The sequence below is a fragment of the Gymnoscopelus braueri genome (assembly GCF_963280865.1).
Source record: "Gymnoscopelus braueri genome assembly, chromosome: 17".
NCBI classification, from domain to species: domain Eukaryota; kingdom Metazoa; phylum Chordata; class Actinopteri; order Myctophiformes; family Myctophidae; genus Gymnoscopelus; species Gymnoscopelus braueri.
The window spans coordinates 20,177,662-20,200,747 of record NC_137617.1 but is presented as its reverse complement, the minus strand read 5'-3'; the positions used below and the strand labels follow the sequence as shown (position 1 = coordinate 20,200,747).

The window sequence follows — 23,086 nt, the reverse complement described above, 5'->3', positions numbered from 1 at the left end:
TTTTATACTGTACTGTTCTTCCAGATTTATGCTTATTATGTGTTTTCTACTATGTGAGATCAATGCACCAAGTCTAATTCCCTGGCCAATAAAAAGATTCTGATTGTAATTGTACTCTATGATTGCTGTTTGTTTCTACCCTAGGAGTGCAAAGAACAAGATGGACAGCAGTAACCTGTCTGTGGTCTTCACCCCAAACTTCCTTCCATCTGGAGAGGGAACTAAGAACATGGACGCCACAGAGAAACGCCTGAAGCTGCAGAGAGCAGTCATTCAATGCTTCATTGAGAACGCTCAGGACTTCGGTAAGACTCTAGACACCACAGTTCATTTCTAATCTATGCCATACATTTTGACAACAAAATGACAGGTAACCACTTAAACCCTTTATACTTCATTGACCGGGGTCCCCCAGGGATCTGTACTTGGTCCCCATATTTTCCCCTCTACACCAAATCCAGTGGTGTAAAGTAACTGAAGTACATTTACTCAAGTACTGTACTTAAGTACAATTTTGAGGGGGGTTTTTTTGGGCGGTGAAACCGCCCCTAAGTGAGGTTTGGAAATTTGTACAATTATCCTGCGCTGTGAAACCGCCCCTATAAGTGAGGTTTGGAAATTTGTACAATTATCCTGCGCTGTGATTGGCCAATCACAGTCTATTCAGGACTGTGATTGGCCAGTGTCACATGACACATGTGCATAGCCCTATATAAGAAACCATAACTTGAAAAAAACATTAATTGGTTTTTTCAAGTTATGGTTTCGTCCATCATAAAGAGTGTTTCAATAAATGTATTTATATTTTGTACATGATTGGTTGACTCCATTCAGTATTGTGATTAGCTAGCAAGACACCGCCCACTTCACACAGGGTGTGATTTTTTACTTTACTGGAGAATTTCCAATTTTCTGTACTTTTACTTCTACTCCACTACATCTCAGAGGCAAATATTGTACTTTTACAATTATTTGAAAACTTTGAATTCCAGACATTTACTTGTAACAGAGTACTTCTACATTGCAGTATTGATACTTTTACTTAAGTAAAAAAACTTAAGTGACCAAATCTCATCACTACAAATATCCGATCTACAAGCTGTAGATGCTATTTTTGTCAAATATTATTGAATGTATAATGCTATTATGGCAAGGACAGTAAGGCCACAGCTTATTGGCCATGGTTGTAATTGAATGATTATCACCTGTTATTTGTATAAAATAAACTAATTGTCTCCACCAGAGGGTGATGTTAGACTTTTAGTCATTAGGCAGAGGCTGGCTCTGTACTGGAATGTTAAATGTTTACCCACAAAAACACATTTTCATTCTATAGAAAGACAAGCATTTGGTAAAGTTGTAGTGCATATTAGAATTGCTTACATAATACATCCCTTTGATACACTTTTGATTACTAACAGTTAGTTTGATTAATATGTGCCGATCAACTAATCAATGACTTCCCTTGTGCTGATAGGTGTGTTACCGCAATTCCTTATGGAGAAGGTTCCAGCCATGTTGAAAGACGAGAGGCCCCTAGGATGGAGAAAGAGACTTGCAACTTGGATTCGAACTCGGATCCTTGTCCTTCACAGGGCATGCACCAGCTGTGTGAGCCACCAGGTACTAACTGAAAAATGCACCGAATGAACATATTGCACTTGTATAACATCTGCAGGGCTCTTTTTTACACAACTAACACAAGTGTAATCTCTGGATCTATTGTAGACCCAGAGATTAGAGTAGAATCCTTCATCTTTCATTTGTCATTTCTATGCCATTCAGGAGATTGCCCATTCTGCTCCCCTTTGGTCTGAGCTGGATGAGCAGTGGCAGCAGCAGCAGTTTCAGTGCCAGCAGCAGTTTCAGCGCCAACGAGATTTCAACAAGAGTCCAAGAGTGAGTATCTATAAAAAACTCTAACGGCTATTCCACATTTTTCACATCTTTTGAAGATAAAAAAAATGATAGACAATCTACAAGCTCACAACGTTTCACATCGCGGCACGTTGTGATTGCAGATCGGCTATTTTCAAATAGCCAATGTATTATATTTAAAGATTTTAATGCTATATTAACACGTTTTGCTGGGAATCCCCTGGAAGCCCCTTAAGGACGCTTTTGAGAACCACTGAATTAGAGGTTCAACATAATGCTGCAAATGATCCTAGACTGACCTACTGTACTTCAGTACGTCTGAAGAGAATCTGCTGACGCCCCAGTGTGATATAAGCGCCCTCCAGACCTCATGGAACGGCGAAATTTACAGAATTAACATGATATTGCACTTGTTTAACATCTGCAGGGCTCTTTTCACACAACAAACACTACTAAGAAAAGTGTAATGTCTGGATCCATTGTACTTCATAAAATCCTTCATCTTTCATTTGTCATTTCTATGCCACTCAGGAGAGCACCACCAGTTTCCGCCCCACCGAAGACTAAGACTTCAGCCCGGCTTTCCTGAGGAAGGGAAGCGAGTCCAAGAGTGAGTATCCATAAAGAACTAAATTTGGTGGAATTATAGCAGTGGTTCTCAAACTTTTAATGTCAAGGATCCTCACATGAATATGTATTTGGCCACAGACCCCATCTGAAAATATTTGTGTACCTGGGACTCCCGTACAAGATTTGCGTTGTTAAAATGTTTCAAAAATATTCAAAATGTTTCACATCTTTTCAAGATTTATTTTGAAAATAGCCAATCTACAAGTTTTTGTACCTTTTTGACCTTGTAGATCAGCTATTTTCAAATAGCCAATGTATAGTGGTTGAACATCTTTCTATTCTATATTAACACATTTAGCTGGGGAACCCCCTGTGGGTCCCCGTACCCCACTTTCAGAACCACTGAATTGGAGGTTCAACATAATACTGCAAATGATCCTAGACTGACGCTACTGTCCCACTCATCTCTGTAGGCTCAACGTACTTCAGTACACCTGAAGAGAACCTGCTGACGCCCCAGTGTGACGTAAGCGCCCTGCGGACCTCATGGAGTGGCGAGAGCCGCGAGACGCCCGACGGAGCCCAGGAGTTTGGACCTCTGGAAGCAGGATGAGAAAAAGGAGCAGAGCCAGGCAGATGTCTCACTCTGGTGGGTCACGAACTCCGGGTGGATGTTATCATGCCCCGGGGACTTGCCTTGCCTAATGGTTGCCGATGGCCGCCCTAAGCTGATATAAATTCTCCAGAGATGTCAGCAGCATCGACACTGGGTGCCCTAGAGAGGAGGGAAGATACCTTGCGCTGTGTAAAGCGGGCGAAGTTCTTGTCTGCACCTTGGAATTGGCTGTTCTTCAGGAGCTGGGCTGCAATGGCATCTGCTGTCACAGAGCACTTGGGGGGTGTTGTTTTCCTGCCAGTGAGCTGGTTGATAATCTGCCACGCCTTACGGCTAGACTGGGTGAAATTGATTGACTCAACGGTTTCTGGCCCTTCAGGTGGCGTCCAGCTTGTGGAGTAGTGCCGTTGCAGTCGCGTCCACATCCTCCCTTGAGCCAGCCTGCTGATTTGCACGCAGGAGGTGGTTGCACTCTTCCTCCTAGCGCGGGTTGTAGCCGCGAGGGATTGTTTTCTTTGCTGCACGTAGGAGCACTGCATATGCTGAGTCCACATCAGCATTGTCTGGGTCCGGGAGGCAGGCCGATGTTCTCTCTGTCTCTGCGGTGAATGCCTGCCAGTTGGCCTCCCGGAAGTTCCACCTACGGACAGGTTTACCCCCTACCGGCTGCACCAGTGAGGGGACTTTGATGATAGACGGTCGGTGGTGTGACCGGGGGAACCTATCGATGACCTGTCTCTCCGGAATTGGAAACTTGGTGGCTCTTTGGGGTCGAACAGGAGCTGAGCATTAGCGTTGGAGGCCCACTCACACAGCGTCTCTCCGTCTGGTGTCGTGTGGGAGTATCCCCAGTCAGTGTGCTGGCAGTTAAAGTCCCCTGCATAGATGGCAGGTGCCTGGACAAGCGGTAGGGCCGACACGGTCAGTGTAGATGGTGGAGGCTTGTACACATTTACGACAGATGTTGCCTGTATCCTGGTGGACAGCCACTCAACGCTGGCACCTGGTGGAGATTGGCCAGTGACTGTCCACCCAAGATCAGACCTCACAAAGGTTGCAATACTGTGCTGAAGAGTGGGCACCTAATCATTGTGGGCACCTCATTGTTAAATTGGCTATTCTTTGCAAAATGTGAAAATATAAAGAATTTGGAAAATAATCTGAAGTAATTAAGTAAGTATACATGATATGAACATGCTTGAACATTTAAGGCCTAATACTTCTACACTTGCAACAAATTGCTACAAAACCTCTGATCAGCCAGTCAGTAGGGGCATAAACGTATAAAAAGTAGTTGAAGGGTAAATTTAGGTCTCTTAATGGTGTGCCATGCATGTTCAAATACTGTATAGTTTACATTACTTCAGATCATTTTCCAAGTTCTGTATTTTTTTCATTTACAAAAAAATAGCCGATTTAACATTGAGGTGCCCACAAGGTTTAGGTGCCCACTCTTACGTATACCGTTCGATTAACTGTTGCACGCCTCCAACAAAGTTCTATTGTCATGTGAATCAGTGAATTTTTTATCAATTTTGTTTATGTATATATTGTATATATATCAGTATTGGTGTACCCACCTGCTCCGCTGTGCTGCAGAACTTCAAATGTATGTGTAGGCTGTCAGATTCTGCAAACAGCATAATTTAAAAAAAACTAAAAACATTATACATTATTACAAAAAAACGTTATATCAAGATATTCTAACATTTTACTTTATGTTGCGTAAATGGCTATAATCTTTCATCAATTCCTTAGCTAGAGTAAAAAGGAGTCTTATCTGCCTACTATGTTTAGGTACTGTAGCTTGTGTTTATGGGATAGGGTTTAAGGCTGGATTAAATTCAGAAAATGTGCTCAAAGTAAGTGATGTGTGATAAATGTAGTTTGCTGGTAATATACTGTACATCACAGGGTGTCCATTGTAGAGCAGCAGTGATGAACTGTAGGTCATGGTGGGATCGGGCTCAGTCTGTTCTCCCCCCCCCCTTCCAATGAATAGATAATTATGATCTCAGAGTTCAAGTTTACATCTGGTTTAGGGTGCATCACTCTCACGAGATTTTTGGATGCGAGTTTTGGATGCAAGTTCACTGTACAGCTTTTTAGCACAAAGCCAAGCCAGCCCTTAGTTTTCCCTCTTAAGTCAAATGTGCCAGATTGTACAAGAAATAGTAACGTCAAACTGTACAAGAGGTGACGTAAATGTTTTGTTTTCTTTCTTTCTGTGTGTATTGAAGACGTTCCTTCACTGTGGCCTCCTGACACTGTGTGTCAGTGTGGGACCATAGCGTGGGCCCCAAGTAATGCCTCTTCCATGGCATTGTGCTTAATGACACATGATCTAATAATCTGAACAGCTACCTGTAATGTATGTGCATGATTTGATTTGTGGTGTTGTGCATGTTAGTGCTTGATTTGTTTTTGATTTGACACAAAGTGTGTGTGTGTGTGTGTGTGTGTGTGTGTGTGTGTGTGTGTGTGTGTGCGTGTGTGTGTGTGTGTGTGTGTGTGTGTGTGTGTGCGTGTGCGTGTGTGTGCGTATGTGTGTTTCTGTCTCATTGTGTTACTCCTGGCTTTAAATCGTGGCATCGTAACAGTTGGTCTTTTTCTTTTTAAGAGTGGAACCATTGGCGTGTAAGCCTGTGTATGATTTTATGTGGACTCTGTTCGCCTTGTTTGTTTTTGTATGATATTTTATGTTGGTATGGACCATGTGTCCTTAATAAAGTTTGATTGATATATATTGTATATAGTTTTAAAATGTATTTTTGCCTTTCTCTTTATTAAATATATAACTAAGATTCTGGAGTCATAGTGAATTTATTCACATTAATTAATATCCCAACATAATATGTAGATCTAAGGGACAAGCAATCACTGTGCTGTTATTTTAATAGAACTTCCAGGCTTAACTTCTTGGCTAAAAACGTCAAGTTATGATTCACTGTTCTACCACTAGTGAGGATGTTATGATATGAAGGTTTCAGCATAATAATCTACATTTATTACAGATTTAATTTAAGATAGAGACAATTTATATCTGATCTCTGGTAACCTTGACCAGCTCAGCATTGTATTTTCTGTTTTTTGCTTCAATCACTCTCTGCTATAATCATTTCCAAAATGACATTTCTGTTCTAATAGAGAACAGCCAGCTGGGACAACCATAATACTTCCTGTAAGATGCATGTACAACACAGGCAGGCAGGCAGGCAGGCAGGCAGGCAGGCAGGCAGGCAGGCAGGCAGGCAGGCAGGCAGGCAGGCAAAGCAATGGACAAGCAGGCAGGCTGGTAGACAGAAAGATGGACAGCAGTGATTCTCAAAGTTTTTCACAGCAATGACCCCCAAATTAATGTATTTGACCACGGACCACCACCTGAAAATATTTGGTGCCAGCAGGGACCCCCATACAAGATTTGGGTTAACATTTCTCACAACACGTGGCAGTGTTTAGTTTCGTTTATTTCGGTCATCATTTAACCCAAAGCAGAGGTCTGCATAGAAGTCATTTTCTTCTGTCCATGTGTACCTGTCTGTGTGATTTATCCTTGAGAAGTTCTGTTTTTAATGGGGTTGGTACGCTCTGAGTATGATTCCAGTACACATGAGTCAAAAGTCTGTGGACAGTTCGCTGGACTCTCCATCCATGTACTAAGAAGGGCAGACAGCAGTAGGCCTAGTATAAAATTAATGAAAATAACACCACCAAAATGTCAAAATCATATCATGAGAGAGCTCAAACCTTGGACTATGGGAACATATACAATTCAATTTGTATAACTGCCATTGTGCCACTAGTAAGCACATAAGCAAGTTTGGACCATTTATAATTACTGTTTTAGACAGTTGTGAGAAGGTACATTAACCTGTTGGTTTAATTGTGATTAAGATATAGTGTGTATTCCATGATGATTGCATGGAATAAACAGTGTTTCTTGGCTCTCTCCTGTTTCTCTCAACTCTCTATGAAATACAAAAAAAAACTTCACATTATACCTACATCATTACAGCAATTCAGCTAGTATGGAAACACATGTGTCCCTTTTAAATTTAAAGCAGTAAGGGCACAGCCCCACCGCACTTTTGTTTTACCTCTGGGGCGGAATCTGCCAATGCTTTGTCATTGCAAATGCGTGGATTCTTGGAAAAAATGTGCAAGACCATGAATCCACGCCTTTGCATTGACAAAGTATTGGCAGATTGCGCCCCAGAGGTAAAATAAAAGTGCGGTGGGAGCGTGCCCTAACAATCTAAATCCTATTCATGATTATTGATAGATTACAGAGGACCTATTAACCACCAGTGGTGGAAAAAGTACTTTTTTACTTAAAAGTATCAATACTGCAATGAAGAAATACTCTTTAAGTAAAAGTCCGGGTATCAAAATTTACTTGAGTAAAAGTACAAAAGTATTGGCATCAAAATATACTTTAAGTAACAAAAGTAAAACTACTCATTATGTAGAATGTCCCATTTCACAACTTATCATACGTGTAAACATTTATTAAAAAATCTACAAGCTCACAAGAACCCGAAGACTTATACCACTAAGACTTATATCTTATATAGTACATGTGCACAGTAATGAGCAGGAACATATCTGTATAGTTTACATATGAATTGTCTCCAGATTTAGGAAAATATACTTTTATTAGACAAAAGTACCAGTCACACATCAACAACTAGTGATGGCACAGATGACATCCTACCTGAGAGCATCTGGTCTTTCGTTCTTTTACAAAAAATGGCTCTAATGCTATCTGAAAATGCAACTCTCTTGTTGGGGGTCCATTAATGCTCAAGTGCATACAGGTGACAAGGTGTTCCCCTTGTAGCCGGTTTCTGAGGTCAGTCTTCACCTGTGAATACAAATAATCAATCAAGATGGGTGGAAGTGGGTCTCATGGGGGTGAGAGTTGAAAAAAGAGTTCAAATATCTACCCTGTTCAATGTTGAGAAATCTCTTTCACAGTTGACACTGGAAACTCGGATGGTAAGACCAATGGCAGCCAGCTTTCTGAGTGATGGGTAGAGCTGCCCCCATTCACCCACCTCAGATGCCATGGCCTGCATCAGATGCTGCTGATCCATGTCCTGAAAAACATATTCAACACATTAATCTAGGCTAGAGAACTTCTGGAAAGGAATAGTACTCACAGAAATGTAATGATACCTTGAATGCCCCTGTGCTTTGCCACGTACTTTACTTCACACCACTAATCAGGAGAGATAACTCATACAGGATAAAAAAGTGGAAGTGATGGAACAAAGAAATAGTCTGATAATGGTCTTTGTTATTTTGTTTTCTAACAAAATATCACTTAAACCTCTTACTTAGTAAAATGGACCTGAGTTGCAACTGTACTTCGTGCGCCTTTTTCACTCTACACCATATCTCTTTGCCAAAGTAGTCAATCTACCAGCTCACAACGCGACATGTTGTGAGCTTGTAGATCTGGTATTTTTGGTGAACTTTCCCCCCCAGAATAGGGATGCTGGGGTTCAACTGATTAAACTGCTGCCACAAGAAAACATGTAACACTCACAGTAAAACATCATTCAAACACACACATGTCTGCAATTCATAATTTATTCAAATACTGCTTTAATGGGTCGCACTGCATGATGCACATTTTATAGACATCCCAGACAGAGCATGAACAAATGACAAATGATCACCATTCAAAGTGAAAATTACATTTATTTATTTTTCAAAACCAGTATTGTTAGAGCTGCAATGCGTAGGGTTCATGTCCTACCCGGGATTCGTACTCTGGTCTCCTGTGTGGGAGACTGTCTACCATTCTTTCAAGAATCCCTGTGAGCCTCACAGACAGTGCTACCTGTCAACCAGTAGGTGTCTTAACCAGACACCAGGGTCTCCATGTCTCCAGAGAGACCACCTCCAACCACTGCAGGTGGATGGAGTCCCAATCCTTGACCTTGGTGCAGTGTTTATCAAACCTTTTCATTTCAAGGACCCCCAGTTTGATGTGCATTATTAGGCCACAGACCCCCATTTTAAACAATTTTGTTTTATCTCTGGCCTGGGACCCTAATCTATATTATTATTTTATACCTTGTAAAACCGGATATTCTACAAAGTACTTTAAGTATATTTTGATATGTGTCACTTAATTAAAACAAAGCAAGTCTTTTGCGCACCTACGAAAATTAAAACAAAAATAATAATAATTGCAAAATAAATATGTATATATAAAAATGTACTTAAAGTACCAAAATTAAAAGTACTCATTATGCAGAATGTCCCATTTCACAAGTTTTCTAATGTATAAAATATAGCAGAAAATAGCAGATCTACAATTAAGCTCATAATGCGTCACCATGTGACGCATTATGGAGGTGTAATATTTTTTCCTCCGAAATGTAGTGGAGTAGAAGTAAAAGTACTGAAAACTGGAAGTACTCCAGTAAAGTAAAAATACCTAAAAATAAAGTAAGTAGTACTTGAGTAAATGTACTTAATTACTTTACACCATGCATTGTTTTAGTTCAATGGTTAATATTTTCTCCTCTAAACTTACGAGTCACTTAATTAAAACAAAAAACTCGCAAAACCAATTCGTTTACGTTATGTTAGGCGATGACGTCATCATTTGGACTAGCTTTATACAAATCGCGACCGCGGACCAATCAACGCTCAGGGCCAGCGACCAGCTGACCAACCAGCGAACAGAACTTCCACAGCTCGGACGGGATCCAGTATTGCCAGATTCTGTGAAAGAAACAAGCAACCAGGTCTAGGAAAACCAGCCCAAAAGAAGCAACTATGGGCCACATGAGCACTTTAACATATACATCAGCTATTTAAAAATAGCAGATCTACAAGCTCACACCGAGCTTGTAGATCGGCTATTTTCAAATAAAATCTTGTGGGGAACTTATAATAAGCAGATCTGGCAACCCTGGCGGGATGCTGCAGGTATAAAAAGGTTCTGCAGGACCGGTGCTGATTAGAATGCTCAGAGACTGTCTCGGTATCGGACGCATTCACCTGCTTTACAGCGATTGAACCTGCTTTACAGCAATATTATCACCAACGGACGGAGGATACATCACCAGCGGAATCTCTACACATTGTTGTCATCAGAGCCAAGGCTTTTGATCAACGTTTTGCTTTCATATTTGTTGCTTTTTAACCAGCTTTTCTTCCAGAAGTTGTAGTCTATTTGTTTCAAATAGGCTACAACTGTCAACTAACCGGTGAGTTTTGATTGATTTCCTTGGGGTTTGGGGGGGAAATGCCTATTTATTGATATGTTTGATTTTAGCGTCGAGTTATGTCTACAGTTTAGAAGCTGTGTCAGTAAGTCAGTGTGGATAACTTCTCTTCCGTTACCGCTGTCATCTTTAACGATAAACAAGCTAGCTGACAATGTCAGCTAGCATGGTTATCATTAATAGATGTGTAACGTCTGTTATCTAACTTATGTTAGGTTTGTTGTTTATTTTCAAACGTTTAAACGTTCTTAACGAGGATTAAAGGGGAAACTGTCGTTTTAACACTAACAGGCTACTGGTTCTACTGGGTTTAAGGAGTTACATTATAACTTCTCGACATATGAATCAGACAACGACCGCTGTCGTGTGTAAAAAGAACAGATCTACAAGCTAACAAAACAACCTGTTGCATCGTGGGGCGTCGTTAGCTTGTAGATCTGTTCTTTTTTGGCAAACGATAACGTCTCTTCCGTTGCCGTTGCTGCTGTCATCTTGTCATGTATTAACGATAAACTAGCTAGCTCAGCTAGCTAGTTTATCGTTAAGAGATCTGTAACTTCTGTTATGTTAGCTGGGTTGTTGATTTTCAAATCGTTCTGATCAGGATTAAAGGGGTAAATGTCATTGTAATATTGGTTGTACTGGGTTTAAAAGAGTTGCATTATAACGTCTTATTGTGGCTTACGTTTGAATTGGTATGACAGTCATGTTTCAGGGCTACGTTTGAATCAAACTGTCGTTTGTCGTTCAAATCAGAACAGATCTACAAGCTTAGCTTTTAACCTGTAGCATCAATTTGTGGGGCATTGTCAGCTTGTAGATCTGTTTTTTTTGCCAAACAATACCGTCGTACTGTGGTACAAAGCAGCCAGGCCATGCCTGCATGGGAGCGGAGCCGTTAGGCTCATTTTACACAATTTTACACAATTTAGTGGAAGAAGTCAAGTAGGCCCACTCAGACGATTGTATTTAGGGTACTTAAAGGGGAAGACCACCCATTTTCAATATTTAACTATGTCATTAATATAGCATAAAGGAGTTGTGTGGAAATAAGAAAATTTTTAAATGTTAAAAATTTTAAATGTTAAACCCAAATTGATTTTGGGTTTAACATTGCAAATTACACCGTGATGACTCATCATGGTGTAATTTGCAATGTTAAACCCAAAATCAATTTGGGTTTAACATTTAAAATTTTTAACATTTAAAATTTTTCTTATTTCCACACAACTCCTTTATGCTATATTAATGACATAGTTAAATATTGAAAATGGGTGGTCTTCCCCTTTAAGTAAAAGTAGTAATACCACAATGTAGAAAATAGTCTGTTGCATGTAAAAGTCCTCGAAGTAGCCTACCAAAGTAACAGTACTCATTATTATAAATGGATTTGGCCCAAATTTTTTGAAATATGTCCTAATATTTCAAAAATTGCTGATCTACAAGCTCAAATGTATCACGTTGCGATGCATTGCAAGCTTGTAGATTGGTGTTTTCCAATAGATGCAGTTACAAATGTGGTTTAATTGGTTAATAAGTATCTACATTTCAAAAATAGCAGATATACAAGCTCACAATGTGTAGCATTATGATGCATTATGAGCTTGTAGATTGGCTATTTTTGAATAGTAACAATTGGGGCTGAATTGGTTAATGTTTTGTAATTATCAAAGTAAATCTACACTGTAACTAATGTATTGTAATGAGAGGTAAACATTATGGCCATTACACAAGTATGGAGAAGACATTGCTTTCTTTTAAAGACCATTTTACATTTAGAATTGGCTTACCTTTTATAGAAAGTACTTTGCTGGGTGTTTTTATTGTGGTGTATATTTATGTATTGTCTTGTCTAGAATGTATGCATCTAATGAGATGTATTGAAAAATGTAAATACTCCATAGAGTATATAGAGTATTTACATTTTTACTTCCATGTTACTATAGTACTGTAGCCTACCTCAAAATTGTACTTAATTATTGGCTACAGTTGGTATCTGTTTAGTTACTTTCCACCACTGACATAATTAACTGACATATATCTCTCTGTCTTTCTCCCTTCACAGGTGTCTCAGCTCTCTCCCTCTCAGCTCTTTGTCTGTCTGTCTGTCTCTCTCTCTCTCTCTCTCTCTCTCTCTCTCTCTCTCTCTCTCTCCCTCCACAGAGCAGGATGGAGCTGTATCTCACCAAGATGATCAACGAGTCGTCTTCCTCTGGTCGTAAGTTACTCTATTATTTGACCAATAATGAATTACTCTAATACATTTCTGCTGTTTGACGTTTAGCTCCTCACTAGATCTACAAAATATTTTAATCCAATTTGGAATTTAACAAACATTTCAACTAAAGGCAGCTCTCCACCGCACCGATTTTGGTTCTCAACCTTTTCATATTTGAACTGGGAACCCCCCCCCCCCCAACATAATCATATTTGAACCCTGACAAGCACTTGGAATTGTAGGAGTTGAGGCATTACATGTAGTTTGCCTCGGTTCCACAGATAAATATTGCAAAAATAGCAGATCTACAAGCTCACAACGCCTCGCAACGGTTGGCTATTTTCACAATATTTGCGTCTTTCTTATATTATTTGACAATAGAGCACCGAAGTCCTGACGTGACTCGTTCATCCCCAGGTTTGCGGAAGTAATTTCTCTATGGAGAATAACATTGGGTCATCTTAGAATCGTCTCATATAAGAATTGTGGTCCAAAAATAAACACCGCGTGTCGGCGTTATTGTCAGGGAGGGGGTTCTGTATCGTTTATGATAGTCAGTCACTTATATTTGATACAGTCTGTTTCTGGCGAAAATGTAACTAATTCGGCGGAAGTAACATTAGCGTTTTCTCACCGTCAGTTGATGCTTCATATCCATAAGAGTCAACCCGCCGGGGTCATGTGTTTATTTTTGGAACACAGTTCTTATTTGACGCGATATTCAATACGTCTATGGGATTCAGAACGGGGGTGGAAAACTGCAAACCAGGTAGACAAACAAAGGATGTGTAAAAGACGTCAGACTTCGGCGGTCTATTGTTTAGGTATTAAAAAGGTAGGTATTAAAAGTCCTTAAATTGTCACTTCATTGTCCTCAAGGGACCCCCCCAAAATCATGTGAGGACCCCCCTGGGGGTCCCGACCAACAGGTTGAGAACCACTAAAGTAGACTGCCAGACAGACGGACAGATAGAGATGTATGCAGCATTCTTGTAAGCTGGAAACTCATGGTTTTATTATGGTTTCTCACTCTGTAGGGAGTCACAGCGTTGATGTTCTCCTGGAGGAGAAGACAGAGAGTTGGAAGTGGTCAGTGTCACCATCCTCATCCTCATCTTCATCCCCTTACTGTGACAAGAAAGGTAAGCTATGCTATGCAGTAGATAGATGGATGGATAGATAGATAGATAGATAGATAGAGTTGTTCCGATACCAGTATCGGAAAAGCTGCCGATACTGCATAAAATGCTGGTATCGGCGAATATGCCAGTCTATGCCATTCCCATACCACGTAATGATGATATTGTAATATTTTGAATGTTTCAGTTGATGTTGCACTACTGTTTTATACTCTTACTGTACTCTTTCCGTTATTATTTTCTAACTTATAGCTGCAATTTAACAATTAGAATTAGAATTTCTATGTATTCCTTGATCCGTGGTTCTCAAACATATTTAATTCCAAGGACCCTACAGGTCCATTTGGTTCCATTTGTACACTCTCAGAGTTACAGACCTGTAAGAGTCCCCAGATCTCAGTTTGATTCTCAGATCCTAGATTTCATTTATTTATTACACGCTGGTATCGGATCGGTACTCAGTATCGACCGATACGCATCGGTATTGGGAAGGAAAAACTAAAAGCAGTACATCTCTATAGATAGATAGATATTCAACACATTGTTATATTGTTGTTAGTTTTCAAATGCAGTAGAAGCTCATCATGGTTTCATGTTTCTTATCATTTAGGGAGTAACACTGTTGATGTTGTGGAGGAGACAGAGAGGAGGAAGTGTAAGAGGAAGAGGACATCGTCCTCATCTTCATCCTCATCTTCATCATTGTCCTGGACATCGTCACAGTCCTTCTCCCAAGGCTACAGGTCATTGTCCTCATCACCATCTTCATCAGCATCCTCTTCATCAGCATCCTGTTCCTCATCTTCCCACAGCCCTGACTCCAGTGGTGTCCATTTGGCCTTGGTAGAGATGGCTAAGAAGAACTTTACCTACATGTATAAGAAAGGTAAGCTATGCAGTAGAATGTAAGGGCGTAACACTTAATCCAAGTAATCGCTTGTATAAAAAATCGATAATGGATACTTTGATAAAATAATCTATTAATAATCTATCCCTATTTTGGGCATGTACTTAAGGTTAAACGTTTCAAAGATCAAGATCAAAATTATTTGGATATAATAAAAAGTTTCAATCTACAAGCTCGTAACATGTCTCATTGTGATGTGTTATGAGCTTGTAGATCTGTTATTTTCACTATTTTCACTTTTATGCACAAAAAAACACGATTTGATTAATCGAGAGTAGTGGATAGAATAATTGCTAAGAAAATAATTGATAGAGGCAGGTAGCCCTAATAAGATAGATTGATTGATTAAACTTTTTTCTTTTTTGTCTGTTTAGCTCTTTTAGACGACGTATATGTCCAACAAGAGCCTTTGGGGACAGGAGGCAATGGGACTGTCTTTGGAGGCTACCGTAGAGCTGACAACCTGCCTGTAAGGATCACACACACACACGCACGCACGCACGCACATACAAACACCTTATTTATTTACCTATCATTGATGAAGCCATGAATGATATATTTGTGTCTCTCTCCTCAAGGTGGCGATCAAATACATTCCTAAGGAGAAGGTGGCCTACACAGAAGTGGTGAGTTGTTTTTAGTTGTTTGAAATGTTCACCAGTTCTTCTCTCTAGAATATAGTGTCTGTGTCTCTCTCCATATTATGTGGGGCAATACATTTATCTTAAACCAGTCACTGTCATGACCATTGTCAGTCAATGCACCAGTAAAATATGTAAAATATACTAGTAGATCATTATGTAATAGAGTCTTTGTTACTGTGACTTCAGACTGTGAACGGGAACCTGCTCAGGATTCCCACAGAGGTGTTGCTGCAGAGACAGGTAGCAGGGACCTCGGTTGGTGAGTCTGCAGCCGTCACCCTTCTGGACTGGGTTGACCTGGGTCAGCAGGTGGTCCTGGTCATGGAGAGACCAGTCCCCTCCATGGACCTGTTTGACTACGTCATGGAAAGAGGAGGCAGCCTGCCGGAGCATGAGGCTAAGGTAAGAGGATGGAAGGATTGATGGAAACAATCAGATAAAAAAAAAACTGTGTGTGTGTGTGTGTGTGTGTGTGTGTGTGTGGTACTATGTCCATTAAATAGATCCATCAAGGTCATGACAGTAGTCCAACAGTCTCATAACATGTCTTTCTCTGTCATATCCCCTGGCCCTGACTCTCTCTCTCTCAGACCATAACAGAGCAGCTAGTGGACGCACTGATAGAGTTCCATCAGAAAGGTGTTGTTCACAGGGACATCAAGCCGGAGAACATACTAGTGCAGACAGGCTCTCAGGGTCCAGTAGTCAGGATCATAGACTTTGGCTGTAGCTGCGCCCAGACAGATGAGGAATATACTGACATGGCTGGTACAATAATGTTTTGTCTTTTTCTTTTTTGTGTGCCAACTTTCCCCATTATCTGCCACTTATGGCAACACTTACATGTGTGTAATCTTGTCACTGCTGACCCCTACTGGTTGGTTGTTGGACTGGGTTGGTCCCAGGGATGATATAACACCTCCTTCTATACACATGGAACTACCTGCCGCTTCTTTTCATGTGCCAGTGAGAAGCTTCACCTGAGGACGTAGTGTGTGTGGAGGAACCGCCCTATTCCTCACAGTTCAACATGCCTGCTGACAGGCGTCCTTTATCAACCTGTAGGAGTTGCTAGTGCAGTGACAAAAAACACTGATTGGCTTCCCTCCCACAATATTCTTGTTTGACCATTTGTGCCTCTGTCTGCTCTGGACATTGTATGGGCATAACATAAGGTTATGCCTTATGTTATGGCGTGTTTGGTAGTTCTCACTTGCTCTTACCCTTTCTTTCTCTCTGTGTGGATTCTAGGAACCTTGGATTACTTCCCTCCAGAGTTCTTTGGAGTTGGGAGCTACATGGCAGTCCCCTACACCGTGTGGCAACTTGGAGTGGTGATGTACACCATGTTGTTTGGATGCCTTCCCTTCGACTCGTTCGATGACGACACCCTCCAAGAGCCACAGATGAACCCGGAGCAGCTGTCCCAATGTAAGAAAAAAATACTTCCTTTTATTTATTTTTACTTATCCTAACTTAAGCTTTAACGTCTTACTGCACCACATACTGTTTACATTTCTAACTCGTAAAGTATTCAATAAAATAAAATAAACTATGAATGATTGTACAAATGGACCCGCACTCACCCACTTTTACACTCTAACACATTTAGACTGCGTATGGATGTTTGCAAACATGCTTGCTTTCACACAGTCTCTTTGTCATTCTCTCTCACCCACAGTACACGCGCAGTCGCACACGCACACGCACGCACGCGCGCGCGCGCACACACACACACACACCGTTTCACTAACTTTTAGTTCAATCTTTTCAGGTGGCCAGGACTTTTTGAACCACTGTCTCGTCAAAGATCCAGCATCCAGGGCGACATTACCGGACCTGTTGTACCACCCCTGGATAAATCTGGAATCATAGGGTTAGTAATAGGTAAGTAATATTGTTACATTTTTTTTAAATCTTGAAAATACATACATACATTTTAACTCAAATCTTTGCTTCTGGGGGATTCTACATATGTCTTCTAAATCCTTTTTTTTTTTTTTTACTTATGTTGCTATAATATTAGTGGTTCTCAAACAGTTTTCATGTCAAGGACCCCCAAAATGATATGTATTTGTCCGCGGACCCCCCCCCCACCCCACCCCCATCTCAAAATATGTTGTTCCAGGGACCCCCAGAAGCAAAGTTAAAGTTAAAAATGTATATATATTCAAAGATTTGCACACATCTTCACAACTTTATTTTTCAAAAACAGCCGATCTACAAGCTCCTATGAGCTTGTAGATCTGCTATTTTTGAATAGCCCAAAGAAATCTTAAAATGACACTGATGAGTTCCCTGTCTTAATGGATTAAGGGGTGGTGGTTGATTAGTCAGAAATGTAAACGAGGTACAGTCAGTCATTAAGGCTAAAAGGATAACACAAGAGAAATAGTTGTTAAGGAAAAATACAACAAAAATACAACAAAACAAATGTCTGTCTATCTTATCTAATTCATTATGGGGCATCTGTGTGTGGCAGAGTTAAGGTAAGTAGGGGAGGGTGATCTCTGTCTTCCTACAGGTTGGTTGGGCACCTGTTCAGCAGGAAGTGAATCTGGGAAGGTTTACATGTTCCTCTGCATGCATTAGCCCTCCCAGAGAAACTTCTCACTTTTTTTCTGTTGGCCGACTACTTTATAGGCTTTTAACTTTAAATAACTAAAAAATGCACAAAAAAACTACAAAAACTACAAAAAAACTAAAAAGAAACATAAATAGAATATATGTCTGTCTGTCTATCTATCGTATGTATGTTTACTGGTTTCTTGCAGCCTCTTTTGTCTGTCCTCTGTGCTACTCAGCGGTAGGTTTTATCTTCACCAGTCAGTTGGCCTCGCGTCTGGCAGGCTAGCTTGAGCCGCCCTTCACCGCTATGATCACTGGCCTTGGCGACTTGCGGGGCCAGGCTCTAGGTAGCGTCTTGCGCCTGAGCGTTAGCGGCGTCTGTCTGTCTGTCTGTCTGTCTGTCTCTGTCTGTCTGTCTGTCTATGGGGCGTCTGGGTGTGGTAGAGGTAAAACAAAAAAACTCTCCCACCACCGCAGCAGAAAGCTTGGTTCAACACCCAGGGCCAGCAGCAAAAGCGGTGCCTCCAGTTTGGCCTGGCGCTCCATCAAACACAATTGGCCGTGTTTACGGGTGGTAACTTAATCTGGTGATGGATCTAGTGACCGTCCTTTTTGCTGCACTATAGAAGTTACTGTGTGTATGGGAGGATGCACACCGTAGTTTATACCTCCCCAGCTGTGGAGGTGGTGGTGCCAGCAACAGCGACTGAAGGACACTTGGGGACAATTGGGAATTGGCGATGACTAAATTGGGATCTCCTCTCATGGGTTGTCACCTTGACGTGGTAGAGGAGCTTGTGTTATCCCAGTGACCCAGAGAGCTACGCCCCTGGCAGGTGCCACCATGCTGGGCAGCTCAAAGGGTAAGGGATCAGACTAAGGACAACCCATAGTTAAAACAAACACGTTACAGAAATCAGCACAAGAAACCAAAGCATTCCAGGCAGGTGATACCAGCCACGACAACTCCTCTGCAAGGTAGACGCCCCTCCTGGGAAGGTTTGGGCATGAAATGGAATCTCCTGGACCCAAAAGAAACCATCAGAGATGGAGCCTGGTATGTAAGAACTATTGTATAAACTGTTATATGACTCATTATGCCAATATTCCCTTATTGTTGATGGTGCTTTCAGAACAGAGCTCTGCTGTGAAGGATAACTGAGGTAACACTTTACTTAAAGGCCGGGTCTATAATGCATTCACTTAAAAGGCTTCATAACACTCGTTATAAATGTTTATAATTATAACAACTTACAACAAGGTTTATGAAGTATTATAAGTGCTGGTACATGATATCATGGTCAGAAGTACAAGAAGTAAAAGTAAAACTCATGTCAGTGGTACTGTAGTTCTGCCTCGAGCACAGGGCAGAGATCATAGTTATACTGTAGCTGCCTGAAGGACAAACTGAACCATAACAAAACAATAGCCTAGTGGAGACATTTAGGCTCTTACAAGCTGTCAAATATCATAATGTATTGTAGAAGTATTATAAGTGATGGTAATATATAAAGGTTAGATACTGTATAAGCAGCCATATAATTTCTTCCTCAGACCCCCTGGTACCCCCCCACAAGGACCCCTCTGGGTACCTGGACCCCACTTTGATAACCAGAGACCCAACAGGATGTACTTTTCTGAGCCAAGGGCTTATGTCACTGGTTCTCAAACATTTTCATTTCAAGGAACCCCAAATTAATATAAATTTGGCCACGGACTCCCATCTGAAAATATATTGTGCCAACTGCCAAGGACTGCGTCCCCCATACAAGATTCATGTTTAAAAACTATTCAAAAATGTATTTTTCTCAAGATTCTACAAGCAGATCTACAAGCTCAGAACTTGTGAGCTTGTAGATCGCCTGATTTCAAATAGCTGATGTATTTAGGGTTAAAGTGATTGAACTGTTTGTGATGCTATATTTACTCATTTAGCTGGGGACCACCTTGAACGCCCTCAAGGATCCCTGGGGGTCCCTGAACCACACTTTGAGAACCACTGGCTTAGGGAACCCCTAAGCCAGATTCTTTGCTTGAATTGTCATGGTTTATTTTCTGCACCACCTTACAGTCCAAAAGGAAGTACAGTAGATAAAACCATTAAACCAGAGGCGTGGTGGGAGGGACAATGCAGGACTTGCATTGTAAACTAAAATGAGTAAATGTCCTGGTTTTCTGTTCACTCTACAGGCTAGAGGAGAGCAACAAGGCCCTGGAGGAGACAAAAAGATCTCCCTGACCTCCACCCAGGAGAAGCTGTTGCCTGCCCTACAGCACCGCTGATCAGGTGAGGAGTGGGCAGCCGCCCATGGCTTTTTAGCACCGTAGATTTAACTGACTGGGTTGCAGAGAAGAAAGAGGCCGTTAAGTGGCGTCAACCAGTGTAAAATGATCCAAAAGATTAGTAGGAGTTGCAGTATGTTATGAACACTACAGCAATTCTTTCTGTCCTCTGGGCCTAAAAGCTTGGTATTTGAATGGAACAGCAGGCCAATTAAAGCAGATTTCTTGCTACAAACATGGAGTTTTCCCTTGATGACAACCATCGATTATAGAATGGTTAATTTTACCTTTTTTACTTGGTTTAGACAAACAATGATTTAGACCTGAGGCCTAACCTACGTTTTCTGAAGAAAAAAAATTATATTGCTATATATATGGTAACAACTAATGTGACACAGATGCTGTTCCGGATTGAAAGGTATAATAACATATAGCTTTAACAGGCCTTAATGTTTTTTTTTTTTTTCTGTAACAGTGTGCACAGCTGTAAGAAAAACAAAAAAGGTGTAAATGGGCATCCCCCAGCTGTATGGCATGGTGTGTAGATGTAGAGAAAAAAAGATTGAATTAAATCCAAGGCAGCAACTATCCAATGTGTTGACTTTATGCGCCTCGACACAGCAGCAATGAGAAAGCAATGAGACTTTTCCAGGAGCAATGCTTTTCTCTCGTCAGACCATACAGGAGCGGGTGTGCAATCAATCACAAAGTAGATTTATTAGCAATCACTCACTGTAGTAATTATTCTGCTGTAAATAATGCCCTGTGAGGGAGCTGAGCTAGTGGCATCACCCACACTCCACCACCTTAATCTGATGTTGTGCGTTTGTTCCCTCCAGCTGCTGTCAGGTCTCCATGCTAAACTGAACAGGAAGAAAGAAGTGATACTCAATTCTTTGTTTTCAGATGGATTTCTTCAACACTGATGTCGGGCCTACAAGGCAACCAAAGGCATGGCACCCCTACACCTTCAAAGCCTGGTCCACCCCTACAACCCCTCCTGCTCACTCAGATCAGCTAAAGCAGGAAAGCTGTCTGAACCTTCCCTAAAACACCCCGGGACAACACTCCACACATCCCAGACTCCCAAACTGTGGAACACAGACTCACTCCCAAATTTTCACCGACCTCACCCCCTAGCACTTGAACTCTACCTTTACCCCTTCCTGCCACCTTCTGCCTTGATTGATTCTAGCGATTGACCTAGATATTGCTACCATACAGACATATCTTGGTTATTCGTTCTCATGTTTTTGTTACTTAGGCTTGTTTTTCTTGACAATGTTAAGAATGTAATTTAAATGAAGGTTATTTAAACTAGGTTCATTGTTTACCTGGTATCACATACTTTCATTGTACAGATTATCATTTGTGTTACTATAGTGTTTAGGCTGATGCTAGGATCTTGGTTTACCTGTGATGCTCGTTTACTGAGGCACTACTGTCTCTGCATTTGTCTCTGCATTTGTACTACTGTCTCTGCACCTTGCTTATTGTAAATTTCTCTGCATGAGAGCGTCTGCTAAATGTTTAAATAGTTGTTGTAATTTTGAAGCAATGTAAACCGTCTTTTGATATCTTCTCATGCACTTTTAAAGAAGCATCATTCCAATCCGTATACAACTCAGACATTGTATGTCTTTATGTCTTGATTAATTGAATACATAGGACCACAATGGAAACAAGTCCTCAGGGCGTTTTGTGTTATTCTTTTAGCATTATTGTATAACTGTACCTCTGTACTTTTTGCAAACTGCAAACTTGACCTTTTAGGATGGTGTTAATTTTGAACATTTGTGCACAAGTCAGGTAGTTAATTATTGTAGTACATTATTATGGACAGAAGGTGGCGGTGTTGCACACATTACGCCTAATGTTGCATTGATTCCAAAGCACTAAATGGAGTTGAATACTTTTAAAATATAATTGTAATCAGGTCATTCCATGCGTGAGTGGGTGCAAAATGTTATTTCTGTTTTAAATAAAGTAACCTATTTGATACTGCACCAGTTAAAACACTTTAAACTTCCCAGAAAACATGTTTTCCCCACCAGGAATAAAAGCCTTTCATTGTCTCCGTTCAATTCTTACTGGAGACATATGATCTGCCTACCAACATTGCTGTATATTACCCTAGCCTACACTATTGGTAGCATACAAACATTTCACCCTTTCTATAAATGTATAAAAGCATGAAACTTATGTTAAACCGTGTTTACTCTTGTTCTTTTAAAGTATGTATTTCTGATGAATTGAGTGCAATGGAAACAAGCCCCTGGGGCTTTTTGTGTTATCCTTTTAGCATAATCTTTCACTATACTACCTGTACTGTTAATCATTTTGTTAATAAAGTATTTGTACATTTTGATACCAATACTTTTGTCATTTTACTCAAGTAAATTGTGAATTCCTTACTTTTACTTGTAACTGAGTATTTCTACAATACAATATTGATACTTTTACTTAAGTAAGAAATGTGAGTACTTTTTACACCACTGAAATATAAAAAAGTGTATTTACACATTCAGTCCATAGACTGTGATCTAGTAGTCATATAGGGGGCGCTGTGAGCACCTTGCCGGAAGTCTTGCATCATCTGACGGAAGTGTGTGTTTCAGGGTTGCCATGTCCGCTCATTATAAGCGACTTTTGGCCTGTTTTTCTGTAAAGTTGCACAGAAAAAATGAAAATATTGGTGTTGCGGTTTTTGGGGCAGGTTGCTTATTTTTGGCTTGTTTCCTAAATGTTGTTTAAAGCGGTGGTTCTCAAATATTTTCATGTCAAGGACCCCCAAATTAATATGCATTTGTTCACGGACCCCCATCTGAAAATATTTAGGGCCCCATACAAGATTTGTGTTAAAATGTAAAAAATGATTTCACAATTTCTTCAAGATTTTCTTGAAAATAGCAGATCTACAAGCTTGTAGATCTGCTATTTTCAAATAGCCGAATGCTTCTTTTGGGCTTGTTTTCATAGACCTAGCTCCTTATTTCTCTCGCGTAATCTGGCAACA

The 23,086-nt window shown here is 40.6% G+C and overlaps 1 long non-coding RNA gene across 1 annotated transcript; it reads left to right on the top strand.

Annotated features, from left to right (window-relative positions):
• The first annotated feature begins 14,947 nt into the window (after positions 1 to 14,947).
• LOC308104629 lies at positions 14,948 to 15,488 on the top strand. Its single transcript, XR_013934838.1, has 3 exons — positions 14,948 to 15,044; positions 15,154 to 15,201; positions 15,406 to 15,488. It is a non-coding gene; the product is annotated as an uncharacterized lncRNA (long non-coding RNA).
• Positions 15,489 to 23,086: the final 7,598 nt, after the last annotated feature.